Source organism: Heloderma suspectum, chromosome 6, assembly GCF_057233095.1.
Source record: "Heloderma suspectum isolate Gila_16-S chromosome 6, 16-S_ref, whole genome shotgun sequence".
Classification (NCBI taxonomy): Eukaryota; Metazoa; Chordata; class Lepidosauria; order Squamata; family Helodermatidae; genus Heloderma; species Heloderma suspectum.
The window spans coordinates 107,921,745-107,930,008 of NC_139463.1; positions in this window are offsets into that span (position 1 = coordinate 107,921,745).

Here is an 8,264-nt window from a genome sequence, read left to right on the forward strand (position 1 = left end):
TGTTCACTCATGGCAGTTGGCAGGTCCTTTGTATGACACTGTCATCCTCCAGGGCCTCTCCTGCTCCTTGCAACCATTACCATGGTTTTTGTCCTAATGCGGAAAGTTTGATATCATTTAGAAAAAGCATGATATAGCCTCATGTACGTAATGGCGCGATTCTGCTATAACACTGCACCATCTAGTGCAGAGAAAGAAACCCCATGGAAAAAAAGCACATTTAAAGGAGCAGATCTTAATCCCAGAAAGAATCCGGAAGCAGAAGCCCCAGTAAATGAGTGGGATAAAAGCCCATGTAGAAATGCCCAGTGAAGCAATGCTGACAGCTTACTGCAGGGATGGCAGAATGCTGCTATTGCTGCTCTCCTTCCTGCTGTTTTCGCAGCTTCCTCATGACCCCCCTTTACTGTTTCTGTCTCTCCCTCTTCACGCTTTTCTCAGAACCTTTCTTCCCCTCTACCATATCTCCTTATGGTCAAACTGTGTTGAAACCCAGGCATTCCACCAGAGGGCTGTGCTGCACAGGGTTTCACTGGGTGAAGTCTCTTGGAGATGATGTCCAACTTTCTGAATAGGTTAGGATTTGCATACAACCGATGGAAAGACAGGGGATGATGTGTGTGCAGTCTACAGCCCCATCCTGGCTAAGTACCTCTGAAAATGCCTTCTACTGAGTCAGTACTTCCCTCCCAGTATTGTTTACTCTGACTAGCAAGGATGCCCCAGGGTCTTTCAAAGGGCTGTCCCTGCCATGCAGCTTGAGATGCATTGAAATGTAGATGCTGGCAACGGAATGTGGGACATTCAGCTCTGCTCTGCTGCTGATCTATGGTTCCTCGTCAGAGCTTGGGAAGCTGCCTTGTCCAAGTCAAACCATTGGTCTATCTGGCACAGCACTGTTGAGACTGACTGGCAGCAGCGGCCCAGGGATTTGGGCAGGTCTTCTCCCATTCATATTCTTCTGCCTGCAAAGCATGTGCTCTACCACTAGGGATGGCGGAGAATTCCGCCTCGGATTTCAGTGAGGCCAAATGCACTGGCATTTGGGCCCCCGAAACCCGTGGCGGAACGGCCTCCCACCCCCTGCCCCCCACGGAATCCCCCCCGGGACGAAGCTTACCTGGGGCGGATGTTCCGGGGGCCGCGGTGGCTCCGGCGGTGGCAGCTGGTCTCTCGGCCGGCTGCTGCAGATTCAAATGGTGGCCACCATAGCGGCTGCAATTTGCATCCGGCCAGGCTGCCATGATAGGCAATGTAAGTATTTACGTAGCCTATCACGGCAAAGGCAGCCACACAAATGGCGGCCACCACGCCATTTGCGTAGCTGCCTTTGCCATGATAGGCTACGTAAATACTTACGTAGCCCATCACGGCAAGCGAAAAAACAACAACACAGCGTACGCAAATGGCGGCGGCTACGGTGGCCGCCATTTGCATTTCCTTTTTTTCGCTATTTTAGCCTACGTAAATATTTACGTAAGCTATTACGGCGAAAAAACAGGGAACGCAAATAGCGTAGTGGGTGCTATTTGTGTTCCCCTTTTTTTCGCCGTAATAGCTTACGTAAATATTTACGTAGGCTAAAATAGCAAAAAAAAAAGGGAACTCAAATGGCGGCGGCCGTAGCCGCCGCCATTTGCGTGCGCTGTGTTTTATTTCCAGAAGGCTGCCCAGCGGCCGGATGTCTGGCTGTGGCGGCCATGGCCAGCGGCTCCGCGGAATCTCCACAGAGCTGGCCAGATCAGGATTTCAGGGGGAGGTGCGGAGTGCCTCCCCCGCACCGCAAATCACCCCGTCGAATCACCCCAACTTTCGTACATCCCTATCTACCACTGAGCCATGGCTTCTCCCTTACTCTCAGCGAGTCAGTGAAGCAGACAATTACACCAGCAATGACAGTGCAGGTCCCTTTCTGTCACCTCCCAGAACTGCTGTCACAGGCATCTCTACAAAAAGATGTAGAAAACAAAAGCAGCATAAGGATCCATTCCATGACCACTTCTCTCCAGCTGTTTTGGATATGTTTGGATTATCTGAGGCAGATGCTGCAGCCCAAGGTCAGTGGCACCAAAGGATGCAGCTAGTAACCAATTTCTCCAATATCCTGGCTAGACAGAAGTCCCGTGGGTGAATGGTTCCCGGGTCCGGCTGATATTAGGGATGGCGAAGAATTCCGCCATGGATTTCAGTGAGGCCGAACGCACTGGCATTCAGCCCCCCGAAATCCGTGGTGAAATGGCCTGCCACCCCCCGCCCCCCTGCAGATTCCCCCCAGGATGAAACTTACCTGGGGCGAATGTTCCAGGCGGCAGTGGCTCCGGCGGCAGCCGGTCTTTCGACCGGCTGCCACAGCCGCCATTTGCATCTGCTGTTTGCCATGATAGGCTATGTAAGTATTTACGTAGCCTATCACGGCAAGCAAAACTAAAAAAAAAAAAACAGCGTACACAAATGACGGCGGCTATGGCAGCTGCCATTTGTGTTCCCTATTTTTCGCCGTTTTAGCCTATGTAAATATTTACGTAGGCTATTATGGGGAAAAAAAGGGGAATGCAAATAACATAGTGGTCGCTATCTGCGTTCCTTTTTTTCACCGTAATAGCTTACGTAACTATTTATGTAGGCTAAAACGGCAGGGAAAAAAGGAATGCAAATAGCGCCAACTACGCTATTTGCATTCCCCCTTTTCTTTATTTTTTGCCATAATAGCCTATGTAAATATTTACATAGGCTAAAACAGTAAAAAATAGGGAACACAAATGGCGACCACCGTAGCCGCTGCCATTTGCATACGCTGTTTTGGGGTTTTTTTGCCTGCCGTGATAGGCTTAGGGATGGCGGAGAATTTCTCCCCGAATCTTCGGGAGGCCGAATGCCAATGCATTCGGCCCCCCGAAATTGGTGGGGAAATTCTCTGCCGGCCCCCCGCCCCCCCCCGGGATGGGACTTACCGTGGCCAAATGTCCCTCTCAGCGGCAGGTCCCGGCAGTGGTTCGGTGGCGGTTCAGCGGGGGCGGGGGTGGCAGCCGGTCTCCCGACCAGCTGCCGCCGCCGCCATTGCAAAAAAAAAAAAGTAAAGTAAAAAAAAAAAACACCCATGATAAGCTACATAACGATTTACGTGGCCTATCACGGCTAGATTTCCAAAGTCAGCCATGATAGGCTACGTAAATCGTCACGTAGCCTATCACGGGTGACTTTGGGGGAAAAAAAAACCCCGTACGCAAATGGTGGCGGCCCATGGGCGCCGCCATTTGCGTTCCTTATTTTGGCACGTCTAGTCTACGTAAAGATTTACATAGACTACGGCGAAAATAAGGGAACGCTATTTACGTTGCCCTTATTTTCGCCGTAGTCTACGTAAATCTTTACATAGACTAGACGTGTCAAAATAAGGAACGCAAATGGCGGTCCCCATGGGAGCCGCCCATTGCGTACGCGCTTTTTTTTTTTCAAAGTCACCCGTGATAGGCTATGTGACGATTTACATGGCCTATCACGGCTGACTTTGGAAATATAGCCGTGATAGGCTACGTAAATCGTTACGTAGCCTATCACGGGGGGGGGGGGGTGTTTTTACTTTTTGTTTCGCGGCCGGGTAGACAGGGCGCTTCTACCCGGCCCGAATTTCGCCGGCGAGGGATGGGGCGCCTCCCTCCCCGCCTGAACTTCGGGGGGAGAACCGAAGCACCTCCCCCCCACCGCGAAGCAAGCTTCGAGAACAGGTAAGGAACTTTCGTCCATCCCTAGTATTTACGTAGCCTATCAGGGCAGCCTGTCTGGATGCAAATGGTGGCTGCTACGGCGGCCGCCATTTGCATCCACACCAGCCAGTCCACAGCCGGAACTCCGGGTGAGAGGACCGGATCACCTCCTCCCTGTCGAGGATTCCAGGGGGAGGGATGGAGCGCCTACCCCCCCCCCTGCAAATCAATCCGCGAAAAGGTAAGTGACTCTCGTACATCCCTAGCTGATATGCTCATTGCTGTTCTGGATGGGGAATTGCTGTTCTGGATGGGGTTGCACTCCTTCTGAAAGATTGGGTTTGTCGTCTGGGGGTACTCCTACATCCATCACTGTTGCTGGAGGCCCAAGTGGCCATGGCTGCTTGGAGTGCCTTCCACCAGCAGTGCGGAGGCAGAGGTGGGTGGTGGTGCGGCAGCAAGGAAAAGGCGGCTCAGGTAAGGACCTAGAGGCGCGGGGGGGCTGGGCTGGGAGCTAAAGTGCACCCAGCCCCTGACCCACTCTGGGCCGCTTTGTGCCCCCTCTGCTTCACCTCGGGAGGGGCGCAAAGTGGCCCGAAGCAGGCCCGCTTCGACTCGGGGTTTGGGCCTCAGGCCGAAGCGGTGCACAGCCCTATCATTCGGCCCCTACACATGAAGCATGGCCTTATCAATACATTCCCCAACCAAAATAAAGAAGCAACCGTCAGAATCAATAACCACAGTCACTTACGAATTAAAAGAGCAACTCCTTCCAGGGAGCAATCCTAAGGCCACTAGACATTGTCTAGAAGGCCATAGGATTTTTCGGTTTCTTCTGGGAGCCACGGTCCTGGAAACCGTGCTCCCTGTCCCCTTCTCCTCATAGCTGGAGATTTCTCTCCACACTGGCTACACCTCCACACTCGGATATGGAGCACAGAGACAGAGGAAAACGGGGCGGGGGGTTGTCTCAGGGGTGAAAGCGGAAGCACAGGTTTGGAGGTGATACTCATGTGGGAAGTTCATAGCTAACAGAGCCCTGTTGCTGCTCTCTTTCCTGTCCCCCCCCCCCACTTCAGGTCCAAAATAGGACAGAGATTGCTAACAGGGACTGGCCGATATGATCATATTATGCCAATGCTTTATGATCCACAATGGCTGCAGTCCTTTTTCTGGCTCAGTTCAAAGTGTAGCATTAACCTACAAAAACCCTAAACGGATTAGTGCCAGGTAACCTGAAAGACTGTCTCCTCCCAGATATACCTGCCCCGATCACCCTCAGAGGCCTTTTCTACATGCCCCTGCCAAATAAGGTGAGACAGGAGAGGGCATTTTCAGTGGTTGGTGACATCTTGGTTGTGCAATGTCCCCTGCCAGAGAACCTTGCCTGGCACCTGAATTGTGGTCTTTTCAGTGCCAGATGACTAACTTTTGATTTTCCCAGCCTCTTTTGGCCTTGAATTTTAAAAACAGTGTTGGTGCATTTTTAGATCTCTGCGCTGCTGCTAGCTTTTATCTTGGTTCCTACTTTGGTTGTATTCCATTTTAAAGTTACAGCTTTTATATTATGTTTTACGGTCTTATTTTATTCTATGATTTTATGCAAATTTTGTTTTGTGAAGTACCCAGAGAGCTTTGGCTAATGGGTGGTATGGAAATGTAATAAATCAATATTAAAATTATTTATTCATTCATTTATTTGATTTCTATACCACCCAGAATCCGAGCTGTCTGGGCAGTTCAGACAAATTAAAACCGCAGAGTGCAGCATTTTGTTGTTGTTCAGTCGTTCAGTCGTGTCCGACTCTTCGTGACCCCATGGACCAGAGCACGCCAGGCCTCCCTGTCCTGCGCTCTCTCCCGGAGTGTGCTCAAGTTCATATTCATTGCATCGGTGATGCTATCTAGCATAAAGCAATGTAAAATCTGAAAGCTCAAAACTGCAATATAACAATGCAATCAGAATAAAACCTAGCAACAGTGCAGAGATTTAAAATACAGATTTTAAACACCAGAGCTAAAAGACTAGGAAGCTAAAATGCTAAAATACTGGGAGAATAAAAAAGTCTCCACCTGGTGCCAGAAGGAGTACAACATAGGCACTAGGCAAACCTCTCTAGGCAGCTCATTCCACAGGCGGGGCGCCACAGCAGAAAAGGCCCTCTTCCTGGTAGCCAGCTGCATCACTTCTTTTGGCGGGGGCTCCCAGAGAGGAACTCCTGAGGATGATCTTAGGCTCTGGGCAGGCATATATGCGAGGAGGCAATCCTTCAGATAACCTGGCCCCAAGCCATTTAGGGCTTTGACTGTTAATACCAGCACTTTTAATTGGGCTCGGAAATGAACCGGCAGCCAGTGCAGCTTGAAAAGTACTTCCTAATTCAGAGGAGGAAGTGAAAATGGCCCCTGAAAATAGTAATGACAAAGAGCAGAAGATATGAGAGCGACTAGGGACAACTCAAACAAAGGAAACTGTATCAAACCTTAGGGAGAAATTGTTACACCCATGGTATATTCTGGAAGTGTCTCTGCCAAGGATAGCAAATAATAATAATAATACATTCACAATAGAGGTATTCAAGCAACAACTGGACAGCCATCTCTCAGGAATGCTTTAAACTGAATATCTGCACTGAGCAGGGGGCTGGACTTGGTGGCCTAAATGACCCCTTCCAACTATGTGACTATTTTGGAGAAAATGGAATCAGCAAGGTTTATATATTCATTTGTGGAGATCATGTCCAGGGGTGTTCCAGTTTTGGAACATCATACGCTCAGAAATTTCCTTTCCTTCCACTTATTACATTTGAAAAGGCAAGGTGACACACCAGTCTATATATGTTACCTCATCATTGGCTGTATTGTCAAAATGGGAAGAACACAATGCAGAGAAGACATCTAAGGAATTAATCATGTTCACGCTTAGAGTTATAGGTAAAAGCTGGAAAACTGGAATAACTTCTAAGATTGAATTCTTGCTATATGCAGTTGTGGCAAATAGCCATGGCAGAAAAATTGACAGTCAAACTGAAACTAGCGAAGGCGAAGGCAAATGCAAAACATTTGATTTTCATAAAATACGACTATATATATATACACACACACACACACACACATACACATTCACACACACACAGAGACACTGATTAGGAATATACACATCAATATTTGTCAAAGCCTTTTTTAAGACTGTAGAAAAGAGACTAAATATAATTTGTTGTTATGAAGAATCAAAAGGAAAAAAACCCAAGCAGCCTACGGTTTTCACCTCTATTTTGATTTGTACAATAACGGGAAAAATATGCTGAATGTTATTACCCTCTGTCAATACGTAGATCTTCCTTTGCTGTATTTATTTCTTTGTGTTTTAGAAAATTAAGTTGTTTTTTTTAAAATGATATTCAGGGTTCTTTGAATTCAGGTCATTTTGGATGGCTGGATGGGGTTACTTTTATTTAAGATGAGGTTGAAGAAGATTTGGTCATTTTTAGAGATGTTTGAAAGTCACTTACCATTTCGCTGATCTGCTTCGCGATGTGGGGGGAGGCGCTCCGTCCCTCCCCCCGGAGTCCTGCCTGGCTGGCTCCGCTCCGTGGGGATTCCGCGGAGCCAGCAGCCGGCTCCACCCGCAGCTGGACATCTGGCCGCTGGGCAGCAGGGACGCAAATGGCGGCGGCCGTAGCAGCCGCCGTTTGTGTCCCTGTACTTAACCATGATAGGCTACGTAAATATTTACATAGCCTATCACGGCAAAGTAAAAAAAAAGCGTACGCAAATGGCGGTGGCTACAGCGGCCACCATTTGCGTTCGCTCTTTCTTGCCATTCTAGCCTACGTAAATATTTACGTAGGCTAGAGCGGCTAAAAATAGCGAACGCAAATGGTGGCCATCAAAGCTGCCGCCATTTGCCTACGCTGCTCCCAGCTGCGGTCAGCCAGGAGACCAGCCGCCCCCCCCCCGCTGCTGCCACTGCCGCGGCCACACCTGCCGCCCCCACCGCTGCACCTTCCGCTGCCGAACCTTCCGCTGCCGCCGCACCGTCCGCCACCCCCGCCCCCACCGCACCTGCTGCCCCGCCGCCACCCCTTCCGCCGCCCCCGCCCCTTCCGCCGCCACCCCTTCTACCGCCCCTTCCACCATCCCTTCCACCGCCGCGCCACCGCCGAAGCTGCCGCCAAAGCCACCACATCCGCCCCAGGTAAGCTTTGTCCCGGGGGGTTCCGCGGGGCCGGTGGGGGGGCAGGAGGCCATTACGCCACAGATTCTGGGGGGCCGAATGCTAGTGCATTCGGCCCCACTGGAATACTAGTAGTAGTGCATTCGGCCTCACTGGAATCTGTGGCGGAATTCTCCGCCATCCCTAATCATTTTTCTTCCCTCCTTCCTTGCAAACAAAAGATTACCACTGATTAACACAATGGCAAAGCTACAGTGAAAGCAATCTTGTAGAGTTCCCATCTCTTGCAGAATGGGCCCTTGGGAACAACACTACATCATCAAAAAGTGTAATTCTGAAGGAATCCTAGGCCGGGGGGGGGGGGAAGGATTGCTGGTGCCCCA